Below are 25,977 nucleotides of genomic sequence, written 5' to 3' on the forward strand. Positions count from 1 at the left end.
CATTTTGATCGGTCTTTTCCTTCACTTTGACTTGAGAACCTATGCTTTTTATTGCGCGAAATGAATGAGAGTCATCGCATGTTCATTGTTCCTATTGAATGCATTATAATATGCAAAATCAGGGGACATCGATGCGTTTCAGCCCGGTGAAATGCCCAGTTGATGAATAGCTGTTTGGCCCATTTGAACACTGCGTCGGCATTTACACAGCTTCCGAACGATATGCCTGATAAGAGAACATGAATTCTTAGGTATTGCGAGCTGTGGGGCCTGTCCCTGTGTTCATACGCTATACCCATTCTGGCATAAAGAAGACATTCTTAGCTTGTAAAGATGTGTAGTAAAAATAGGTTTTTGGTCTTCTCATTTTGTTTAAGTGATATTTCATTTCAAGTTGCGTGTAGAGGGATTTATTTTCAGTGTTTTGTAGAAAATAAGGGTGAATTAGCTGTTAAAACCAACACTTATATAACTACAAGCTTGGATAGTTGTTTCTTGGGTTAGAAGTTTTCACTACAGGGATGAAACTTTTGCACTACAATGACGAAAACGTCATCAATCGTCATCAGATATCGTTGATTTTCTGAGAGAGCACTTCCGGCAGAAGAAAACGCATTACACAAAATAATCGAAGTGTCTTCACTTGTGATTTATTACACTATGCCTATACATACAGGACAGATTCTATAGAGGTTAAAACACACCACACGTGATAAACTGAACACATTGACCTGGCGCAGCCGGATTAAACATGCTGTTTCTTAACCTTTTTACGGAACGTCGCCAGACCGAAAAGGCATTTGTGATGGAGAGGTCGCAAAATTAAATAGGCCTTCGGTCACCGATATGAAAACATTAGATGTGCTTTTCAAGAACTTTGTCATCACATGGACGTTTGAAAGCAATCACTCAGTTCGTGGAGCTTGGTCGAGTATCTACATTTTTGTATTCTAGGACTGGGGTCACTTAACCTTGACATGACCTTAAATGACCTAGGCTGAAATTTCCATGCATACGGGAAATATGCGTATGAGTTGTGCGGTTTTTGTATAGCGAAAAGCCTAAGGATGACATATGACCATATATTAGCCGTTTTCACGACGGGCTATCCGGCGAATGCACCTGATTTGACCAAATCTGTACCTAATTTTTTACAGCAAATATCTTCATTTTATGAATTTATTTAAGTGTTTTAATCGATGATGCTCTCTGATAATATGCCAAAGCAGGCATATAAGCATTTAGTGCAACCCTAGCTGATAGCTGCTAAGAGACACACTGAACCTGATTTGACCAAATCTGCACCTAATCTGTACCAGATGTGCACCAAATGTGTGCCAGATGGCCGTCGTGAAAATGGCTATTACCTACTCCCCCCCCGTCCACCACAGCAAAGACCTAGTCGGGCCAAACACCTAACCGGTGCAGGCCAAGCACCTAGCCGGTGATTAGCTGACGGATCCACCATCCGGCTGGGCTCTCACGACGGCGCTGAGATCGTGTCATCATTACACCACCCTCCATATAGCCATCCGGACTGCGCGTGACACCGGCCGACCACCGGACACCGCTCCTCGGCGGTTTCAGGCACTCCGTGACACAGCACGCTCACTTCACGACCAGGATATCGCGGCGTGGATGAAACACACCGATCCCCCCACCCAGCACCCACCTTTGGTCTCGCTGCCTTGGTGCGGGCCGCCGGGCGCCGACACTCTCACACCCTGACTGCCCCGCGGCTACACTGCCGCTGACAGCGAGGGCAGGCCCAGGGGGCGCCACCGTAGCGCTGACATCCCGCGAGATAGGCGTATCTGAGGGTTGCCGTCAGCCCAGATCGGCGCGAAAATTGGCCCCCGGGGAGCGCCCTGGCCGCGGCTGTCATTGCCACTGTGCGACCGTGACCTACCTGCGTGGGTGCATGTCTGTGCTGAACGGTCACTAGATTTTCTGAACCTGTGAAGCGACCTTTTTTAGATGCCTATTGTGAGACGAGACTGTGTTGCTTTTTAGGCTATAACTTAAGAGACTTGTGCCCAGTGGCACAGGCGTGGTTTAATGTAATGCCCTACGTAACTACAATAACAGATCTCAACTGTGATATATCTTTCTGCGAGATTATCAATAGGTACTTACCTAAACGTGAACCATACCTATTGCCCGTCAGTGTCGTCGATGTGCCTACTTAGGTCTAGGTCTAGCTCGTCAGTCGTCAGTGGCACTTGACAGTTCAATAACTTCAGAGACCGTTTTTTAATCATATATTTACTTCAGCTCAAAACGACCATGCATCCATGGCTCTGAACTCAAACAAACGGAAGGCAGCGAAAGGAGTAATGCGGCAGCACATAAGGCTTCGGTGACATTGGAAAGAGGAACAGCCACTGACGATTTGTTTGTACCTCACATTTCGGTAAATCTTGATCATGCCATGGTCAAAATTCGTAACCCGTTAACGGATTGAACGGAACACCTGTAATGCCTAACAATAAGGTCACTTCATGGTCTATGAGTCAACATTAATTCTCGACTGATAATCTTCAGCGCTGTGGGTTTCCTGGGATGGCCGAAGACCAGCTCCGACTTCCTCAAGGGTAGACGGCTCTGACGACGATGGGAGATTGGCTGGGGAGGGGGGCTGGGGCTGGTGCCCTGAGCGCCCTGCGGCACCATCCGACGCCCTGTGCGGCCAGCTCTGCCACGGACACCACCGAGACGCCCAGCAGCAGGCTGATGTAGCCGCCCATCTCGCTGAACAGGCTGATGGCGTGGTACGACAGCTGCTCGCGGGCCACCTGCTGCGGAATCTGAGACATGCTCACGGACAGCAGCATAAAGTTGTCCTCCAGACCTGGACTTTTCGAAATCACCGTGTTCTCAGTGACCGAGAGTCGCTCCAGCCGACAGGCGGGCAGGCAGCCGCAGCTCGAGGCGTGCTCGGCAAAGTCCAGCCTCTCGCCAATCTGTGAGAAGGGACACTCGGGTAGTTCCGGGAAGTCCACCAGCATCTCCGGTCGTGCACATTTCTTGACAGCCGCCCAGTAGGCGTGGTAGCAGCTCTTCAGGCAGACGCCGTAGCTGTAGTCCTCGCTGGCGTTGCAGGGCGCTCGTCGCAGGCTCGGACGCTCGTGGACGTGGGAGGAGGTGGAGAGAAAGACGAACCGCGGCGGTCCATCCAGCACCCTGAACGGGATGTCGGGCTCGGCATCCTTCACGCCAAATCCGGAAAACAGGGGCGGCCGGCCAGGCACCACGTACACGTACCGGACGTTGGTGGTTCTGGGCTTGGTGCGCAGCGCGATATTAAACTCGCCGGCGGGTCCCGGCGGCAGCTGGGCCCAGGTGATGTTGGGGACGAACGAATGGCACACCGCGTCGTCCCTGATCCAGGAGCTCCAGGTGCCGGTGGGAACTTGGACGCTCCCGCCCGGGTACGGGATCTCTTCGGTCAGGTTGCAGTTGGGGCTGCAACTCTGGAAGCTGGAGGACAGGTTGCCGGCTTCATTCCAGAGGAACTCGCTCAGCGATGCGTTTCCGTCTGGTAGAGGTGACCCGTCATAGATGCTGTAGCCCGCTATGCAAACGGTGACGCTCGGGAGTGCAACGTCGGCGCGGGGGGTGAACGACACGGTCAGCGACACGGGCTCGCTGTTGAAGAGCGTTAGGAGCCGGTAGCACTGGAATCCGGCCACCACGGCACAGCAGAGCAGCAGCAGCAGGCGCGCGGCGGAGGCCAGTGAGCTGGGCCACCACTGCGGCGACTGCATGGTCGGGAGAGCGGCTGTCCGAGACTCAGCGGAACGGGAAGCGGCTGCAGGAGACGTTAGCGGAACGGGAGCGGCTGCAGGAGACGCCAGTGGACCTGAGAGCCGCCGAGAGGTGGTAACAGACGTAACACAAGGATACAAAGCTATCTGTGGTCGGAACTCGAATCTTAGTGAAAATATAAGCGAAAGTAGTATGATCGCGAGGAACGCAGCCTCAGACGATACGTATCAGGACTGATAGATGCGATACCTATCTCAATGTCACGTTGTCTGGTGACGTTTTAGGATCTTCTAGGCTTTAGACGTCCAACAGCCTCCTACTCCCCCGATACGGCCTTGCTACTCCGTTTGAATCGAGGGCAGAACCAAGTCCCAATCACCTCGGGTGGTGACGGCTGGTGACCGGTGGTGACTGGTATGGTGACGTCTAGGGCCCGATGGTGTGTGGTGCATTTTTCGTAAACCGTTCCTTATATACGTACTGCACCGAACACAGAGCATCGATTAACAGCGTCGCAAACGCTGTGCTCCTCGATCAGGCGTCTACTGTGCACACAATAAGGTGTCACAAGAAACAACCCGTAAATGTCTGCAAACATAAGACAGTTTTCACGACGAGGCGACCACCAGCCAGGGGCTGCGGTTATGTAATACCAATACCTATGGATATTATGGCCTTCACCCAAGACCACATCCCACGTTATGTCTGCAACATAGTATGGAAACACAGCTTCGTGTGCATTACGTCGAGAAAACTGAAAATATTTTTCAACAAAAACTAGCGAAACGTCTGCTTTCTTGAATGTTTTAGTTTAACTTTACACTGAGAGCGCGACCCCTGGTAAAGCAAGGCTGGGGGCTGGATTTCAGATGTTGACCTCGGGTCAAGGTCAGGTCAAAGCCCCCCAGTTCGCGAACTTGGTCGAAGGAAGTCATATGACATTTCATTCGATTTGGCAGGTATTTCCGAGTCCATTCGTGGCTTTTCCGACTAGCTAGCTCAATTTGATCGGGAGCTATTGACGAAAGACTCTTATGACCCTAGTGACGTTATAGGTAAATGACGTTATGCAAGGTCAACATTTCAAAAGTGAAGCATGGGACCTTGCAAGGAGTGCATGGAATCACGATTCCGTGTGGTTGAGGTAGTCTGAAATTTCTTCCAGCGCCAAAATAGCAGTTTTCATTTTTTCCCATTGACTTATATGTGATGGTGAGGTCACGTGACCGAATTGACCTCATGTAACCTTTAGGAAAAATCCGAGATATACAAGTTGTGAAACCTCCGGAGGATACTAGGTCCTGTAAGTTTCACATCCCTGCGAAAGTTCCTCTGGCACTGAGGGCGTTGCGAATTTGCGGCATCTGAGGACCGTGCAGAGGTTCACTTATAATGTCATAGGTCAGTTACCTGACCTGACCTGAGAATGCTATTGGTGTCAATCGCATTCTCAGGTGAAGATTTGGCTTGAATCAAAGGTCAGGTATGCCAAGTTTCAGCTCTCTATCATCGTGTTCCGAGCTATCGCGAAAAAAAAAACATGGCGGGGGGGGGGCGGCACCCGGCACTCCCCTCGACCGGCGAGGGTCAAACCGAAAATAACTTCATAAATCATACATAATCCGGCTTGAATGCTCTGTTCTATGTATGTAACGCGTTTCGCGCAATGACAAAAAAGTATGGGCTTGGTTGTTTCATTTCGGTCGCAGGAATTGATGCTTTTTTTCGGGAGCGTTGCTATAGGTACGGTACCTATTGCAATGCAATGACTCTAATTTTTATAGGCCTTGCCATCAACCAAGCCATAAATATAGGCACAAAAGCATAGGGGGCATTCCACGTCAAATCAAACACCAAAATCCGTCATCCCCTTCGATTTTTCTGAAAATTTGTAGGCAGGCTGGGCATGGTTCAAAACTGAGTTACGTATAATATTTTCGAAATTTGATAACGTATCGCCGAGATATAGGTCATCGAATATAGCCAAAAATGCCACACATCATTTTTTTAAATGCTTATAACTCTGGTTCCTTTTCTGGTATCAAAATGATATTAACAGGGTCTTGTAGGCAATTGATAAGGCTTTGGTTTTAATTATAAAATTAAATTGAAGTGACCTTGAAATGCATTTGACCTTGAATTAAAACAGAAAAATTCAAATAGCAAAAAACACGCCACCTTCGATTTGAGTAATTTTTACATATTATGTTCGTCACAATGTTCCTAACCATCTGTGAAAAAATTGGAGTGGGCCATTCATAACTTTCGCGGCAAACGCCGTTTTCATGCATCAACATCGCGCAACCGCGCGTGACCTTGAAAGACAGAGTCAAGACATGCTTGCTTGTGTACACTTTCTGAAATGAATGATTGCTGATTAGTGATATCCCAAACTCTGCGAGAATGGAAATGCATAGTCATCGTAGTCAAGCAGTCACGTTCCATTGTTAAAGTGTCTCAGGCAAACGGTATTTTGCGGTGAATTTTGAGCCGTGTGGAAATGGATCATGAAATAAATTCAACGAAAACATTATCACGCAACGATATCTTCACGTCTTTTGATCTTCACTATACGAAAGAACATACATTTTTGAGTATGTATGGGGAATTTCTAGTTAATCCGATAATAAATATGGCAGTTAGAGTCCTGCTAAGAGTAACATGTCGCCGGCTGAGGCGGGATCGGCCGACGCAAGAAACGCAGCAGTCACAATTTTGTGTTTAGAGAGAGAGAGAGAGAGAGAACTTTGTATTTACAGACACTTGGTCCAATTCTACCAAACATCACATATCAAGGCGCTATCAGAGCAGCGTTCCATGCCACTCTAAAGGGTGAGTGCCACCCTATGTCACATTTAACCAATACACTGATAATGATATTTTTCGAATCATATAAACGCTGCACGAAACACCACGCTGCTTTACGGAACATGACATCAAAGTTATCGAGACCTTCAGACACATACATAGCCGAGGCACTGCAAAATCTATCGTAGCCGAAAAAGATTCTGACTGCGTTGTTTAAACACACTTTGAATTTTCTTATAACAGCAGCGCTGTACACGCGCCATAATTGAACACAGTACACAGTTGCACAATACGCAGTAAATAGGTGCTTTTTTACGGAATACGAACACATGCCGAATTTGCGAATGAGTGAGTTCGTTCTACAACACAACAGGCGATACTGCTGCTGAATCTCGAGGTCATCACGCAAATTGTCAGTCAAGTGGAACCCAAGATATTTATATTCATTTACAACTTTTAAAGTTGTGCCACATAGAGACAAATCGGGTGTTTTGAGGTCCTTCAACGATTTTGGACGCATAATCATACATACTGTTTTCTTAGTATTGTATTTAATATCATGATCAACTGCAAATTTTTCACAAGTATCCAAAAGAACTTGTAATCCGTGATGGGAAGGCGAAAGCAGGACGACATCATCGGCATAAGCAATATGGTTCATGCTGCCAAGATAGCGGCAGCCAACACCGGTTCCATTTAGCGCTGAAGATAGCGAGTCCATATACATATTGAAGAGGAAAGGTGAAAGAATACCTCCTTGCCTCACACCGTTGCTTACATTAAAGCCACTAGTCGTAACTGTTCCCCATCTGACGTGAAACAATTGCGTACCGTACCATTTTACTAAAAGGTTAACAAGACTTTTGTCCATTCCACGCTCCAAAAGTTTGTCAAAAAGCTTCCAATGATTTACTCGGTCAAAGGCCTTTGATGCGTCCAAGAAACATACATGTACTGCGCTATTGTTTCTAAGGTAATATTCAGAAATTTCCTTCACAGCATAAATCGCCATGTCAGTTCCGTGGGCAGGTTTGAAGCCAAACTGATGATCGGTAGTTGTCAGACTCTCTTTACAACGCTTCAGGATAATCGTCTCCAGCAGCTTTGAACTAACACTGGCTAAAGCAATAGGCCTATAGTTGTCCTTCTCTGATATATCCCCAGACTTATCCTTTATGATTGGTATCAGAACAACCTTGGTACCAAGGTTGTTTACACGTTGGTGGTGTTTACACGTTCATATTTCAATTGTTTACCAACCTATTTTCAGAATTCTTTCACCATAAGATTGCCTGTACATTTCTTAGTCTTCTCACAAAATTTGACGCGAATCGAACGTAATCAGCGGTAAGGAGCGCCAGCGCGATGTAAAGACGGGAACCGTTCCGTTCCGTCCCGGCACAGTCTACAATTCAGGCGGCGCGTAGCGGTCGGCGCCGGCTGCCGAGTCGCCGCGTCGCTGCGGCGACAGGATGTGCACTTTACACCGCTATTACTAGAACAGTTGTGAACCGATTTTCTTATTGCTTGCACGGTGAGATGTGCAATTCAATTCTGGACAGGTAGCCATAAGTAATTTCCTATCAATATTGTGAGATATTGGCGAAAAACAGGAGGGGTGGGGCGAAATTCACTCTTCCCCCTCCACTGCGCGTGCTAACATACGTTTGCATATGTGCCATTTTCTTCAAAACTTATGAATGGCCCACTCTAATTTTTTCACAGGTTGTTAAGAATATGGTAGGCAATAAAATATATGAAAATGAGCCAAATCGAAGGTGGCGTGTTTTTTGCTATTTCAATTTTTGTGCTTAAGAACAGAGTTAAGCAAATTTCAAGGTCATATATTTAAGTCGATGCAATTCTAAACAAATGCTTAAGAAATTACCTAAACAGTAAGGTTTATTTCATTCAAATCAAACAAGTACAACCAAAGTTATGGTCGTTCAAAAATATAAAGATGCAACATTCTGTAAGAATTTGATGCCCTATATTTAGAAGACCTGTGGTCAGAATGTGCAAAAAAACATCAATGTAATGTCCGGGGCGACACAGGAACTCGCTCACAAGTTTATAATGAAATCGCTGATGGTAAGGTGCAAAACAGCCGATTTTTGTTCGATTTGACATGGAATGCCCCATAGGCGGCGGAACGGGGAGGGCCCCGGGGTACCGTGCCCCCCCTTTGATTTGGGCATTTTAACATTTGCCCTATGGGCGTTGCATGGAAAGAATGGGACCAAAAGTCGGCAGTGCCCCCCCCCCCTTAATTGAAGGTGTTCCGCCGCTACTGCACAAAAGTTGTCATAAGGGCCCGGCCCCGGGCTCACTTACTACCTAGGTATAGGGTTACTTATGCCAATGCCATAGGCCATTCAAACATCATTATATGCCTATAACGTCTTGTCATCCCAGCCCAGACTGTCTTCAAAAACCACATCAACACGTTTTCCTATCGCCGAATAATCAATAAAATGGTAAAATTGACCTTATGCTCATAATATCACTGCAATTCATTGAAAATGGACCTTTTTCAATGAATTTCTCCGATTTTTTAGCATATGGTCAATTTTACCATTTTTATTGATTGCAATCATGCTCAAAGATACGGCGTAGGCATATACAACACCGAATAATCAACTGATGTAGCGGTCACAGCCACAGGTAGGTAGGTCCTAGATAGGTAGGTATTGTTTTTTGTTTGTTTGCTTGTATGCCGTCAGGCGTCAAGCAAACAAGTGCGATGTCTTGCACTCACGGAGGCAGTTGAGGTAAAAGGTCGTCACTCATTTACCTACCTATTTATCAATTTTATAGGACGGCTGCTTGATGAACGTACCACTACCGACCTTTGGTCCCATTCTTTCCATGCAACGCCCATAGGGCTAATGTTAAAATAGCAAAATCAAAAGGGGGCACGGTGCGTGCCCTCCCCGTTCCGCCGCCTATGCGTTCGAAAGCTATCACCACCTCATCAATGGTCGAATCCGACCATTTTCTCCTCCCCACTCGCGACAACGAGGCCGAGAGGGTGGGGACTGGGTGAAACGGGGGGGGGGGGGTGTCTCCAGGGACCAGGACGAGAGGTCGGCGGCGGCCAAGGTCGTTCAGGGTCACGCTCGATGGGCGGCCGGTAGAGATGGTAGAAGCCGGTAGAATCACTTGTGCGTCGCCCGAGGCACTCTGCGGGCCAGTGACGGCCTTGGGCCAGTGGGCGGGTGTGTTGAATATGTAGTGGTATGTTTTTTACTTCTCGGCGCTTTTCAGTGTAATTTGGTGGTGTGTTGCGTTTGCCAAGTGAGCCAGTGAGTGATGCGTGTGCGTGAGTGTCGATTGTGTGCTGTGCGACACAAAGCGACTATCTGCGACCGTGACCGGTCACGTGTGGAATTGCCCCAGGGCACCGGTTGCCACACAGCCAGTTCCTTCAGTGCACTGCAAGGTGAGTCAGCATGGCGTCCACGAATTCACCGCCATGCCATATGAGGTGTTGTGTGTATATAGTGGCCATTGATAATGCGAACTTTACCAACCTCGTGCAGTCTTTGATGGATGCTCTGCATGCCGTCGGTTTTATTTTCCCCAACTGTAGTGTGAACCGTGTGAACTGTGTGGTGTGTGCGTCTGGCTTGTGGGTCCTGTTTAGTGTTCAATTGGTTACGTTTTTTTTTAAGGGAACAGCTGTGGTTAGTTTTATTTGATAAACATTCGTCAAAATTTAATAACCTAAAATTGATAAACAAAAACATCAAATCGCAACACTGATGACTGAAGAGTGAAGATGGTCTGCGCCTAAATAAGCACTTTAGGTATATACCTACCTACCTATGTTTTTTCAAACATTCTATGCTCGAATGTTTGAATGGACGGGTTGACACCGCCGAGTCCCATTCTAAGCAGAGCTTGTTGCGCGGGGCCCAACCCTTCAGCACCCATCGTCCGGCGCCCGGTCGGGCAGTCACAAGTAACGGGAGAATTCAGATCATGCATCGCACCGGCCAGCAATCAACATGCCCAGGAAAGCCGTGCACGGCCCTCCCTCTCCACCGGCTTCAACTGCATTCGGCTGATCCCACCGGATGTAGACAATCCGTGCTGCATTTATCGAACGCCGTAGCCCCCCCAACCCGAGATTTCGTCACGGCGAGCCCAACAACTCACCAACTGAGCTCACACGACTAAAGCAGAAATTAACCCTCAAGGCTCAATCAAGACATTTTATGACGCGTTTTGGATCTCTGCTCTCACTCTAGCTCATATTTGCGCCCATCTTGATCTGGTGGCGGTGCCAGGTATCGAATTGGAACGTCTTTTTTTAAGTAATTGACCTCATGAGGTCAGGGTTTGTTTGAATTGTTTGGACTCTGGGAAGTTTGCTAAGGCGGTAGGCGAACTTCAAATTCAAGGTTAACCCCTTCCAATTAATGTAACGTGTTAAAGGTAAAGCACGTTGACGTATGAATTGTGGAGCAGTATTAGTTATTTTTCCTCGAGCGGAGTGATGCAAAACGTGCCGGCGTAAGCTGTAGACACGATCTGGCCGCACGCTGCAGCTCTGCCACCTGGTGGTCACGAATAGCATCGTGCCGAGTTATTTCGTATAGATGTCGCGTCTAAGAGCTTTCTCTGTTTTGTGTCTGCAGACTGCAAAGCTACGCGAGTGCAGAGGTAGTAGCAATGCTGTGAAATGACTAAGTTGGTTGCCAGGTGTTCCAGTACTGTAAAGTAGTTGCATTGATTGCAATTTAAGAGCATGACAGTTCATTTTTAAAAAGCGATTTAATGAGGAGAATGGTGTGATGACAAAATGCACTAATCGAAGATAGTTGGGGGTATAGCTCAGTGGTAGAGCATTCGACTGCAGATCGAGAGGTCCCCGGTTCAAATCCGGGTGCCCCCTCGTTTTCCTTCCTTCAAATATGTTCAATCGTTTCCGATTCGTGACTTAGCCCATTCTTCCAGATAATCTTCTGGCTTCTGTGAGCTCTGCGAGGACAAAGAACATGTACTTGTGACTCTTCCACGGCCGTGGTGCCTGATGGGACGCCCTAAACGTTTTAGATACCTATTACCTATCTTGCACTTATGGGGGCGGGCCAATTGAGACCCCCTCATACGTTGGACGCTATAAAAAGACCAATACGCGCAAGGGCTCAACTGCAAATGAAATAAGGTTGGGTTTTGATTGACAGAGCTGGAGCCTATCGCTAAGTGGAGGCCCCAACTCTACCTTCCGCTCAGACGATGTCGGGTAATGTCAGAATTTGGGATTTAAATGCTTAGTTTTAGCGTGGCCATCAAAGCCGATCACGGCTCACTGAATTCAACTGGCTGCTCCAGCTCCCACCAGCTACTAGGTTTGGGTCAATGTCCCAATTGTCTAGAAAATCGTAACCTTCTGAAACCTTTAGAAGTAGTAGTTTGATGAGCTTTTCGGGGGTCTCGATTTCGACTTTTGTTTTCTTTTTAGAAAATATGATTCATGCATGCATTTGGGAAAGGCTGGGCCAAATCAGGTAAGGTCAGGTCGGGTCAACCAGGAGGCGTCCTGCCGGCTACGGGCTAGGTGTCCACTGTCCATGCCCACTGACAGCCTCGCAGCACATTACGAAGACACCCAAACTACTCAAATGTTTGAGCGGCTCCTACATTCGAAAACACATGTAAAAAATTACCCGGCGTTGCCATAGCGTTGTCTTATTCCAACAAGTCAACCGAGGTCAACCAAGGTCAATAACCTCGACCTGAACCTCATGTATCTTTTACACTCAACATAATCCATGAAACAAACATAATGTTTCACGGGTTGGCAAGTTTCTGATCACAAAAAGCATGGTTATTGGTAACGCACAAAGGCTTAGTGCTAATATAACTATGTCGAATCGCTGCTTTCTGGCTGATCATGCATGTTCAGTCGAAAAAAAGGTTAGGTACTTCGAGTCAGGATAAGGGTAATAAAATTTTAGGAAAGGTGTACCTACCTTCACCTAAAATAGACGAAGTCGGGGGTAAAGTAAAACTGAACGGCTCGTCGCGATCCGTCGCTTTTTACGTGAATCATTTGTCAAAAACCAAGGTGTCCATATGATCCCTCTCCCCGTAGGTGCCTTAGTAAAGTGATTTTGCCTTAGTCGAAACTCGATGCATGTCTGCTTTTGCTTCGGCTGCACGAAACTTCCACCTTGTTCGATAGGTGCCGCTAGCTGCCACCACCCCGCTGTAGATGTCGCTGTCGGTGGCCGGAAGTGGAGCGTGCAGCTACTCCTGATTGACGGCTATCGGGGCGGCTGATGGGTGTGGGTCACGTGACGGCTCGGGCGCCGCGGTGTCGGCGGGCCCTGCCGTGGCCGGCGCCAGGGAGCCGAGCGGCCCCGCTCTGCCGTCCTGTGCTGCCACCTGCCGCCGGAAAGTCGAACTAGCCGCGAACCGGTCGCCGCCAGTGCCGGGCTCCAAAACGCGTCCACATGCTCGACGGGCTGTGTTCTCTCCGCGGGTTTGGCAGCATGCTTACGGTGGTAAAAATGTAGTCAGAAGCTAGCAGCAGTAGAGCCTGTCGTAGGTCTTCCTAACATTAAAAAAATATTTAGTAAAAAATAAATAAGCCACCCCCCCCTCCAAAGCACAAACACTTTCAATGAGCTTTCCATTCGAATGGCAGACGAGATACCGTAGATCCTCTCGTCACCGGACGGCAGATTTGATTACAAGTGCAGCCTACGAAGCGGCTGCGGATAACTCTTACCCGCATTTGCCCTATCTCTTTACGATTGCGGACACCTACAAATTGGGTGTGTGTGAATGCGTTTAGTCCCCGTTCTACATGCGAGATAAACTTCGGCCTCAATGGCGAGCGAAGGGTTAAAAAGCTCACCATTCTTCATTCTTCCTTCCTTAGTACAGTCAAATCCCATTCCTCTACGCCTCTGGCCCCCCGGGCTGGGCGGTCACCTTCATCCGACGTGAGTGGCTGCTCCTCAGAAGCAGGATCACGTGCAGTGGGGTGACCGTTTGCGAGCCTGGTTGCCTGTCCACTATGACGAGTTGTACCGGGGTGGCCGCCCAGACCAATATCTCCCTCCAATTCCTATCATCCTTCCGGTTTTGAAGAGTCTAGTCAGACCGCAAGGGCCTAACTCTACAAAACAAGCAAAATGAATAAAAAAGTTTCTCCAATATCCAGAAACTGTGCGCGAGGAAAGCGGCGAACAGGGGCGTCGTTTTGTATAGGCCTGGGAGTGCCCGAGCACTACCAATGTTCAGCTGAGCACTACCAATGTGTTGTTGAGCACTACCAACATTTTTCTTCACTTATTGAGAAAATTGCATTCAAACATGTCATACAAATAAAATGAATGAGGTTCTTATGTATAAAATCAACATGATAGCAAGTAACTTCAATGGTAAGTGGTAACTATTGATGAAAATCTATAGACTTACTCCACAAGTATATTGAATTTGAATTGGTTGACCAATTCAATCTTCTTGTAGCGTACCTAAGTCCATAAGTTTCCATCAATACCTAGGTATCATTTTCACTTTCCACATCATGTCATTATGTCAAGTAATTTCAAGTTATGTGGTACCTACCTACCTACCAAGTTTCACAATAGTCAGGGGCGTCGTTTTGTATAGGCCTGGTAGGGCCCGAGCCTTACCAATGTTTATTTGGGCCCTACCAATGTTCGCTGAGCCCTACCAATCTTTTGTCACTTATCAGTTGATAAAAAATCAAAATAAACAGATAAGCAAATATTAAATAAGCACATATGCAAGTACATAAATAAGGTTCTAGCCACAGTAGGTGCATGTAGCTGACAATGAGGTTTCACGTGTCTAGGACTCCGGTCCTTAATGGATTTTAAAGGGACCCTCCCACCTTCAAAAAAGTTAATGAATTGGCATGAAAGTGATGTCCCTTGGTTCAGAAAGAGCGAAAACGAATATCTACCAAATTTCACCGAAAAATATTCACTGGTTTTCAAGATATTAGGCTTTTACTTTTGTTTACTTTTTGGGATCTCCTCTGTTACTAGCGACTTTATTTGGAAGCAATAATTTGGCAGCCTTTAAGTGCGGCAGACGTTGCGCGCAAAGCAGCGTATACCACCACGTGTTAACGATGGTTTTAGTCTAAGATTTAAAAATCGTTAGATCTCCGCTGACGTCACAAATTCTAAGGGGGCATTCCAATGCATTAGCCCCTTAGAATCCGAAAACTGCAAGTTTGAAATTCCATATCTTCGAATTAAAGCATTTTTCGATGTTGTGAAATGTGAGGTGAGTGCCCAAACCGGTATTTGCAGGCCATGGCCACCAATTTGGCTATCTCAACTCAAAACTAATGTTAAGGTGGGAGTGTCCCTTTAAGAGGCTCGAAAACGCAATTGGTTATAGAGGTCCATAACTGCCTCTGAGTCCCGCATACCACGCGACCGCCCCTAATAGACCCCGATCCGTCTCCACACCAGCCGCTGGAGGCCCTACATCGACTTCGGAAGGTGCCGCGGTGCTCCAGAATAGGCCATAGGTATATTCATTTGAGTGGGTGATGCAGCCTGATTCCCCAGGGTTCAACGCCAGGTCATTACCGCATCAGACCCCGAAAACTGAAGCTCGCAACTACGAGGGGCGTTCAAAAAGTTTCGGGCCGAACAATGAAGGAGTTGGAATTTTGGCCTGCAAGGCGGTGTGTTAACTGATGTGTTATTGGGATGTCCACTTACGCAAATTAAGTAAGTGGCCATTAATTAAGTCTCTTCTGTGATTGATTCGGGCTTCTATTCGTAGCATAGTTCGCCATTTCGGATAGGATGGGCGACGCCCAGAAGAGAGCAGTGATTCGTTTCATAGTAGTTAGTGCAGAAAAGGCACCAAGCGTTAACCCTCGCCCTGGGCATTTTTCATAACACGGCGTGGCAGGGGGGAGGGGTCGATGCGACCCCCCTCCGCTCGTCAACTTTCCAAAACAGGGGCACACAATTGATGATGTGCGTCCATTCGATAAACATCGAGGAGAGGCTATAGGGAAGCTGACGTAAAGTGTGCACCTGATCCACGACCACGCACCTGCGTACATGGGCGGGATGACGAACAGTGAAGCGATGAGCTTCGAGTTTTTGTCGCATCCCCTTTTTTCTCTCTCCGAACCTTGCACACTCTGGTTAGTGGTTGCCACCTCTTCCCGAACATAAGAAAATTAGCAGTGGCAACCTCGCTAACAGCAGGGAGACGAAATCAGCCGTCTTGGACGTGCAGGATGGGTCCAAAACCCACTTGGTTATGGAGGCCTTGAGGGCTCTCGCGAAGCGCTGCGCGAAATGTGTTTGTCTTAACGGTGTTTATTTGAATAAATGAACTTTTTGGTCTAATGAGTCGATGCTGTATCTCTCTGCTCCTTCATGGTCGGGCCCGTAGCTTTCTGAACGCCCCTCGTACTGTCATCCTTTTATTTTGGCAAGCAGGTCTTTCGAACTATCGTTGTGTTTCCAGTCCTCGTTAGTTGTCGAACCCTTCAATTGGCGTGGGTCTTCAAAACCGTTCCTGGCCCCGCAGCCGTCTTTTTTAGTCGGCTTGGGCCCTCAAAGCTGTTCCTGTCCCCTTTCAGCACAGCCGTCCTTTTAAGTCGATGTGGGCCTCTTTCAGAATGGCGTGCATTCCTCCGACACTATTGCCTATATAACTGCACGTTTTGTGCATGGCGTCCGGTGTGGACCCAGATTTCCAAAGTTTTTTTTTGTTTTTTTTTTTAGATTTCGGTTAGTCTTGTCAATGACCAGGGCGAAAAATAAGTGGCCGAAATCCGATGAGAAAGGCAGATTTGGGGGTACCCTACCTTGTAAGCCCCGTCATATATGGCCAGCCGCCGCCTTTGGGCACTACCAATCATTTTCGGAAAACGACACCCCTGGCGGCGAAAGCCGGTTATTTCGGACTCTGCGGGAGGGGCGAATGCTACTGCCCATGGAATCCGCCAACCTCTCCACCAGTCCCTGGAATCCGCCAGCACTCCCTACTCGCCTTCGCTACTCGCCAGTAAAGATATTTTTTTGCGCCACACAGTCCACCTGCCCATTTTTGCATCTCTGCCCGTCCTTTGCTCCGTCATCAAGTAGGTGCACATAAAGTTGCTGTGTACTAAACTTCCATAACGCATGAAGCTGTCACGCGAATATTTTTCTTACCCAATGATGCCACATCTTTGTTACCTAGTAAGCTTATAACCCACGCACAGATTCTCTCACGCTGCCGTCTGTTTCCAACATGCTTGACCAGCTCAAAAAGAGTCGTTCGAGTCTGACATGTCGACGACTGGTGAGCGTCATTTTTCTCTGCCCGGCCGTGTCAGTGCGTGAGCGGTGGTGGGTTCGTGACACCGGGGTCACTACTGTTCTCCTCCCCCGCGCTGACATCCCGTGTCACAGCGCCTGACACGGTGAGTATTGCGCACCTGTACAACCCAGAAATCGTGACCGCTGTGAGGCGCGCAGCTGGACTCCTCATTTGTCGGCGCTGTATCGGGATGAAGATGTGGGCATTGGACAGTGGGGAGATGGTGAGTCCCTGTATAAGAGGATGTCTGAAGTTAGGGCTGCATCGTTTTTCTGCTTTATTATCTGTTCCATAGGCGCGGGAACTACTTTCAGACTGGGGGGGGGGGGGGGCACACCATAATGGAGATGAACCTAGGGTACCCCCAAATCTAGTTTTCTCACCGGTTTTAGGCCAGTTATTTTTCATCCCTTGGCTTTTTCAACAAAAAAGAAAAACATTTGCAAAAAAGTGCAGTATTTCGTCTCAAAGTTGTGGGGGCACCGCCCCCACGGCCTTAGAGTTGGGGGGCAAGCTGCCCCCACTGCCCCCCCGGCTCCCGCGCCTATGATCTGTTCATAACGCTTTTATTGCGAAACCCCTCAATGCTTTCTATATGCTGACCAATGGCCATTCTTCATGTAATTCCAGTCTTCCTAATTCGTATTCATCTCCGCTAGAGCGGTGAAACCTGTACCTAGAGTTGAAACAATGGAAATAGGGAAGTTTACACTGATAGGCATATAGTTGACGCTAAATGTCTTCTATGTCAATGAGCCTTCATGAGGCATATGCCCTTAATAACAAACCAATATTTCGATCATATAAGTTTTTTTATAACTTACCAAAGAGATTTACGCATTCTTCTATACCAATCCCTGCCATACTACACCATTTTCGAACCAAGTTAAGACAAATGAAACCCAATTTAAAACTGTTGATTTTTTAATTAAAACAATCGAAAAGTGTGTTAAAACACGTGACATTCAGCTTAAAACGACCAACACGTGATTTCGCGTATCAGTTGTTTTAAGCTGAATGTCACGTGTTTTAACCCACTTTTCGATTGTTTTAATTCAGAAATCAACAGTTTTAAATTGGGCTTCATCTGTCTTAACTTGGTTCGAAAATGGTGTAGTGTGGTTGCGTCTCTGCGCTTATTCCTTATCTGACCTTTTTAGGAACCAAATTTTTCCGCCGCCCGCTGTCTCATCCAGTTAGCAGGAGGCGCAAAAGACAGATTTTCGATGCCTATCGGTTGAGACCGACCGATGTATGATCATGAGCACGAACAGAAATAGGGGAAGTTGGGGCAATGCCGGAGTTGGGGCAAAGCCGAAATTCGAGATATTTCGAAAACCGTAAGACATGGATGCCACCTGTCAGTGATGCTCTGAAGCTTAAGTGACTACAATTATCGCATGTTTGTTACGAGTCGTCATTCGGAATACTTCGGCTGTGAGGGCGCCAAGAGCGTTTTCAAGGTACGCGTTCCTTGTACTACATGCGCCTTTGAAGCTGCATTTCTTACTCATTATGCTACCGTTTGTCTAGCCAATTCGGTTAAGTAATCTTCAGCATGTCTTTGCATAAGTGTGCTGCCTATTTGAAATTTATACGGCACGTTGAAAAGTTATGGGTCTGCAAATGAAAGTATGGCTGGCTGGGGTAATGCCGAAAACGTGCAATTACGCACGTTAAAGCACGCTACGTGGACTTTACTGCTGTAGAATAGCAACGCGAATTTTTAGTCACACAAATTACACTTTCAACCGACACAACGGCCTGTTACCTATAAGGAATTATTTACCTGGCATTTTCTTTTTATATCACACAATTATAACTTCCAGTGTGCACCAAGCGTCCTCAAGCTCTTAAAACGCGTGTCAGCTTTGATAAGTTCTGGATAAAGTTTGAGATAAAGAGGCAAAACATCAATGTCGGCATTTCCCGTAGATCATTTCTCCCATTTTCGGCTTTCCCCGCAGTCCGGGGCAACGCCGAAAAAGTCACTTCTTTGATATTTTTAGTTTGTGCGCTTAACGGTATGCGAATTCATCAAATGCGCCTGGTATGTTTGAAAGGCAAAAGACTGGCCTCTCGAATGACGCCAACAAGAATAGCTTATGTTGTCTACCTTGCGTGCTACGGGCGTTAGAAAAAAAGTATTCGGCGTTCCCCCAACTTCCCCTAAGAGTTGATCTGGAAATAATAGCCTTGAGAAGGTGTTGAAGCGTGCTGAGCCGGGAAAATAAGAATAGTCATTAGCTAGGACCAAGGCCGTGTATGTATAGGAGGTAGAATGGTTAGCCGTTCGTTTGCATCGGTGACCTTGACAGATGACGGCAGCGGGTGTCTACCAATCTTCGCCAATATTAATCTTTCGAGGATTTTATACTCTAAGGCAGTTTGATATTTACCTTTAGGCTCCCTTAGAGCCTAAAAAAGATAATTTACTGGACAGCAGTCTTAAAAATCGACAAAACCTTGACACCCCGTGACGTCATCTCCCAGCCAGCAATTCGTCCGGGATGCGGTTGGGGACGGTCGGGATAAGCTCCGGATGTCCCGACTTGTCCCTACCGGGTTGGGTAGGCTTGGGTTGTCCCAATCGATACCGGACCTCGATGGCCGGCGGTAGGGGCGACTCGGGATTTCCGGACCGCATGCTTAATCGGTTGGGACGCGGTACGGATAGCCCAATCGAATCCCATGTTAAGACAGGCTTGTGATTTACGTTGTTATCCCAACCGATCTGAGAAGGCGCTTCGGGCACCATATCCGGTGGCCCAGAAAGCCTGGAAAAGCAATCAGATGGGCCGCGTGCAGGCAGACGCGTCCTCTGAGCGCAGCAGCCAGTCTAGCTGCCGCGTTGGTCAAGTGTCGATCCCTTCTTTGAGCTGCTGCCTCAGGATATTGCTTTTGAACTGGCTCTAGCAAGCGGTCGGTTCAACTGTTGTCGTTGCAGGGAAATCAGTCCGTCTTTGAGAACAGGGTGAGTATAGTGCACACTTCATCCGTGATGTAGGGAGCGGGAAACCTATAGGTAATAGAAATTGTTATTTTCGTTGTGGTTGAACGGCATGTGAATTACACTCGTGCTGTCGCATGTTTGATCAGTTATCATGGACAGAAAATGTTTGGTCTCATTGTCAAGTGTCGTTAATGGTTGCATTGTAGGTTTGAAACCTGAATTACCAGGCATACCATGTGAAATGTCAGATGTGGGTTATTTCTTAGTGATTTTTAGTGTGTCCCAGACTTTGATTAATAACCTCTTGGTCATTTTCAGATGCTCTCTTCGCACAGTGGTGAACTGCCCGACCAGATGCCAGCCGTCTAGTTTCGCGGTGGCTCTCTGAAGCTCGTGACGGCAGACGGACACACTGTCCGCAGAGGAGCCGACACGAACAAGGCGCAGGCCTGCTATAATGACTGTGAACACCGGAAGTGAGTCCGCTGTGCCAGCGCCTTGCAGCGGCGCTAAGATGATGGCGCCGACGCCACGAATGTGCTGGCCAGGCTGTGAATTTGTGAAAATTTGACCTGTGTGCAACCAGTAAATTTGTGAATATATTTCAGTGTCCAATGTAATTCATTTTGTCGTGCAGGCATTATAAAGGTTGAGTTGGAGAATAATGAAGAGGCGAGGGGGTTGCGGTGGCGCAAGCAAAGTGGTCGCATCTGCTGCTGCATAACAGCAATCTGCGGTTATAAGACTGCGGTTAATATGTCAGATGCCTGCGGTATTCCCAAACCGGCTGTGCGGGCCGAGTTGGGACATCCCGATCGGGATCGGAGTTCATCGCTTGTTAAAATGCCATAAGGCGGTCCAGATGCGTACGGGATTTCCGAACCGGTTGTACGGGGAGATTTGGGGAATCCCGATCGGGATCGGAGTTCAGCGCTTGTTAAAACGTCATAAGGCGGTCCGGATACGTGCGGGATCTCCCAACCGGCCGTGCGGGGTAGGTTGGGATATCCGGACCGTTCCAGCCCGTACAAAGTGTCTCATTTCCCAATCCCGTCCCACTCCGGTCCCGATCGGGGTGGTGCGGGCTGGGTCCGAAAATCCCGATCGGGAACGGAGTGGGATTGCTGGCTGGGCTGTCTACTGAGCCCTCCCTATGTGGCAGCATAGAACCGTACCCCCGTAATGGCTAGGACCATTTATTTTTGTAACCTGCAGTAGGTATCTAACTTTACCTAAGTCTGTAGGTAGATATTTGGCTTGTCCTCATAGTTCATCCCTTTTCCTTTTTGTGCTGCTATTTTAATTTGTATGTGGTGTACGTCAATTAATGTGTATTTTATTTCTTTATTAAATTTTCTAGTAATAATTCCGAAAGTAGCTACATGCTATCTTTACTTCACTTAATAGCTGGGTAATATGTGTAGTCAAAAGCCGTGGCTCTCCAAGACAGCCGCCATATTGGTTCAGTCTGCGACCGGCCCATGTACACATCTCATTGAGTAATGAGACGGGACATGTCGGCAATATTCATAAACATTTGCATGTTGATTGAACCGGCCCGTGAGCCGTGCTGAGGGTCGTATACGGGCAGTAACGCGGACGGTAGTATCCACCGCGGGCCCATTGCGGGCCATCGCAGGCCATCACGCCAATCCAGTTAGCAAGGTATGTACATTGTACATCAGCTGGCAGCTGCATCGGCCGGCGACGGGGGCTGCCTGTCTGCCCTGCAGGGCTGGGTCGTATTTAGACGTCGCCGTATCATCAGCGGTAGATTCAGAAACAATTTCAGGAACGATAGGGTCTGCTGAAGGGAGGCTGAAAATTTCGTCCATGTCACGTTACTGAAGTGAATGACATAACACGTCTGCTCGTGCTTTTTTATAGGTACTCGTTATTTGTCAATGCTAAATACAAATATAATACCTGCTAAATCAATGCTAAATCAATGATAAATACCTATGGGTAGTTGAAATTCTAGAATAAGTAAACAGATGTATGTATGTACCAACCAATCGTACTTTTAGACGACCAACACCAAAGTATGGTTAATTCAATTTAGCCATTTAATTAGCTCATATTTGATCGAATTAAATAAGATTCTTTCACCAACAGTGATTGTCTCTCTGACATACGGCAGTACCATTTTGGTATTTAAAGGAAGATGCATTAGTTGATTGCTGTGCAGTGTGCGCTTTGCCTGCTTTCCTATGTTCCGTAAATGCGCTATTGCCGCAACAAAACTGCATCATGAACATCTCGGCTGATGTGAAATGCACCTGTTATATAACTATATCCATCTGTCCTGTCTTCCCTATTTCTGGCGTGTCTGTCGTAACTGTCCGTCCTATCCGTCTGTCGTATCTGTCTCGCTTCGCCCGATAGTCTGCAAGAATAATATAACAATCATTTGTTGCTACGCTCCCTCCCTCTGGGCACGCACTGAAGTGGTCTTGATGATTACCTCGGAGTAGTCTGGCCAAGTGTTACTCTGATGGCGTTACCAACTCTCTCTGCGGATATAACCATGCTTTTCCAGACAGCATTTGTTGTCTGAGCTGGCTGTTTCCAGGCGAAAGAGGTTTTTTTTTCTGAAGAATGGATTCGGTGGCGTTCGGCAGCCACGTGAGCATTCGCCGGGGCATGTCGCGTGCTGTGTGCAGTGAAGGAGAGAGAGAGAGAGAGAGAGAGAGAGAGAGAGAGAGAGAGAGAGAGAGAGAGAGAGAGAGAGGGAGAGAGTGGGAGTGGGAGTGGGAGTGGGAGTGGGAGTGGGAGTGGGAGTGGGAGTGGGAGAGGAGAGGAGAGGGAGAGGGAGAGGGAGAGGGAGAGGGAGAACAATAAAGAGTGAAGGAATAAAAGAAAGAAAAAAGAAGGGAAGAAGGAGAAGAGGAAGGAAGGTGGACAAGTTTGTAGTTGGGAAAGAGGTGAGGCCACTCGGGCGATCTATGACTTTGCCATACACAAAGCTAGCGGTATCGTTTTGTTATAAGCTGTTTATCTATTGGCTGTTGATTACATGCGATGGTTGTTTTGCATCGGTCCGTTTTTCCGCCATTAGTCGCCTGTTCACCTCGATCACAGTGTTCATTCACACGTTTTTGCATGTGTTCTTGTGTTCACCGTTAGAGCATTGCATTGTTCAATTGATCGGCTTTTTCACTCAGTCAGGGAGAACACTTATGTAGCTAATTAATCGATTCACGAAAACTACCAGCTACGTGGGAATTTGCGTCAGCGCGAGAATCAGCAGTTTTTTTGTGTTACGGTGCGGGCAGTTGGGGTCGTGTGAGAGTGACGGGCAGCTTTACGCTGCTGTCGGTACTTTGATCAGAGCTGGTGGACGGCTCAGGGTGCGGGACGAGCTCGTGAGGCCAACTGGGTGCACCTTGCATTCACTTGCGTCCGTTTGCATTGTGGATCTCGTCTTACGGTCAACAGTGGCCAGCAAGTAACGCCGCATCAGTCTTCGATATAGGCTGGCTGGATATGAAAATATTGAGAGATCTTTTCATGTCTGGAGCACATTTGTGGAAGACAATAGAATCTTAGAATCTAACAGCAAATCTGCATTTTCTGTGATGGGCATGATGCAGATTGCAGCACAATATCTCGTTATCCTCATTTAAAATCCACCGAAATATGTGTCCACACTGACCAATCAGCGCTCGCCGCACTCTCTGTCAGCGCTACCATCACCGGCCTCTGAACGGGCACCCGTATTGGTGACGTCACGGACCGACAGCAGCACCACCAATTACTCGCGCGCAACAATGGCCCGCTAATAATCGCCCATTACTCGCTACCGAAATCGTGCGCGCCGCCGCCGCCGATAGGTCGGCGCCGGCAAAAATCACTAATTGCGTCGAATTGGGCCGTCTGCAAAAACGGGCCACTTCTAATTGAATAGCTGTGTCGCGGCGGCGGCGTGCAAAGGCGTCGGGCGTGAGTGGCGAGCGGTGACAATGGCCGACAGTAGTCTGTGCTGCGGGCCTGACCGGCAGAGTCTCGATACTGGGCGCCGGCGGAGCGGCGGAGACTCACGAGGGCAGCGCGGTGTGATTATGTGAAGGGGGAGGGGAAGGGGATTTGAGGCGCGGGTCGGGGCGACGATCGGCAGGAATGGCGATTTTTGGCGGCGCAATGGAACGTGTCAGACGGCCACTGCACGACCCAAAAACACGCTGTCGGCAGGGGTGATTACGGGGTATTATGTCCTTGGCACAGCGCGTTTTGTTCGGCTAATAAGTATGTTGTTACGGCGACTTCATAAATCAACACGCAGCTGAGGCGACGACCGGGGCCGGCGACTCGAGAGAGGCTAAACTCTGAACGGGTGCGCTCCGATGAGATGTCGGGGTGTTGGGCTGGCGATTGCCTTCTTTTCAGACGCACCATCTGTCTAATGATTCGGCTGAGGTACGGCCACAATCGCCTCCGCGCTGTTCTCGTAACTGCTCGCGTTAACAGCGAATCGGTCCATTTTTAGAGAACAAAGCCGGCGTCGCAAAGTCGCCTCGACCGGCGTCCGCTCTGCTTTCACGATTAATCGCCATAATAGAATTAATTGTCGCTCCAATCCGTCGTAATTGCGTCCCATGATTAATCTTATTCAGAAACATCTTAGTCACCGAGCCGTCTCGGCACGTACGAGTTTTTTCTTTTGTCCGCCAGAGGCGCTGCTGAGGCCGCAGCCGGCAGTCAGGCGCACCGCCGACGGGAAAAAATTAATTATAGATCCTGGTCACGTTAATGCGTAATAAAATCGTGCGACCCTGGCCGGCTGACGGGCAAATTGAATTACTTGCGGTGGCGGCCGCTGGGGTGGCGGCGCGGAAACGGCGGGGTCATGGCAACTGGGGCGACAACGGGGCGCCGCGCCGGCCGGCCGGCCGCGGACGGGTGTGAGGACCACAGACCTGGGTCAGGGGGAGTAGGCCAACGGGCACGGGCTGGAGACCACGGAAGCGACCACAGACCGTCGGCTGCAGGCCATGGGTACAGACCAAGACACAGACCACAGAACTTCAGCTACAAACCACGGGCAGATGCCACAGGAACGATTACCGGCTATCCATAGACCACGGGAATAGGCCACCGGCCATCGGCTATATAATACAGAGGGAACAGACCACAGACCATTGGATGTAGACCACGGGAGTAGACCATGGCCATTGGCCACAGATCCCGACCACACAGGCGGTCATCGGGTACTAACCAGTGCCTGCGACTGCAGAACATATGCTTACCATCGGAGCATAAGCACCGTCCACCGCCACCGCCCACCAATGCGTCTATACTGTCCACCGTCCACTATCCACTGTCCATCGAATACTCAAAATCCCTCTCGGCACTGCCACTCTGGCACCCTTTCTGGCTTCCCCTTGCACTTGCTTCCACCGGACGTCACATGAGCCGGTCTAACGTAAACTTTGCTCTTGATATTGCCTTGGGCCGGAATAACATAGCCGGCTTTAAAGTAAAGTGAAACTGAAGATCTGGCTAATTGCCAGCTAGTAACTTCCCCCTACCCCGACCAGGGCCTCGGCCTGTCGGGAGCAAAATTAAAAAAAAACCGAATACGTCCACCGTCCACCATCCAAGGCTGCCTCACCAACTGTGTCACTGGTCTTGACCTGCCCCATCCCCCCCCCCCGCCTCACGTCAGCAATAGCTCGGTAGCGAACCGGATTACCTCTCAGCAACGGGACAGTACCTACCTGCGTAGGTGACCCCAAACGGACCTTTATATTATTAGCTCGGCGTCACAACGCTACATCCTGAACACAAGAGAGATGAATAATTCTAAGAAGATTAGATATGGACCCGGAGGTGTTGGATCAGAGCCGTTTGATAAAAATAAACGCTCTCCACACGCATTTACCCTACCGTAATGCATATTAGAGGGATTTCACCATTCACATCATTCAAGCTTATTCGATATAAATTACCAATATATTCATTACGTAGGCCACACACATTAGGTACGTGAATATTTTTGCACTGCTCATTATTAACAATTTTCATTCTTTGGCACGACTGAACCTGAAAATATGCACTCGAACTATTCAATATTCATGCTCATTGATTGGTCCGTTATATGTCAGATAATGCTAGCTACT

General features: G+C 48.2%; 1 non-coding gene across 1 annotated transcript; it reads left to right on the forward strand.

The window, feature by feature from the left end:
- The first annotated feature begins 11,404 nt into the window (after positions 1–11,404).
- Trnac-gca lies at positions 11,405–11,476 on the forward strand. Its single transcript has one exon. It is a non-coding gene; the product is annotated as a tRNA-Cys (tRNA).
- Positions 11,477–25,977: the final 14,501 nt, after the last annotated feature.

Source organism: Amphibalanus amphitrite, unplaced genomic scaffold (genome assembly GCF_019059575.1).
Source record: "Amphibalanus amphitrite isolate SeventyFive unplaced genomic scaffold, NRLGWU_Aamphi_draft 000047F_arrow, whole genome shotgun sequence".
In the NCBI taxonomy this organism is placed as follows: Eukaryota; Metazoa; Arthropoda; class Thecostraca; order Balanomorpha; family Balanidae; genus Amphibalanus; species Amphibalanus amphitrite.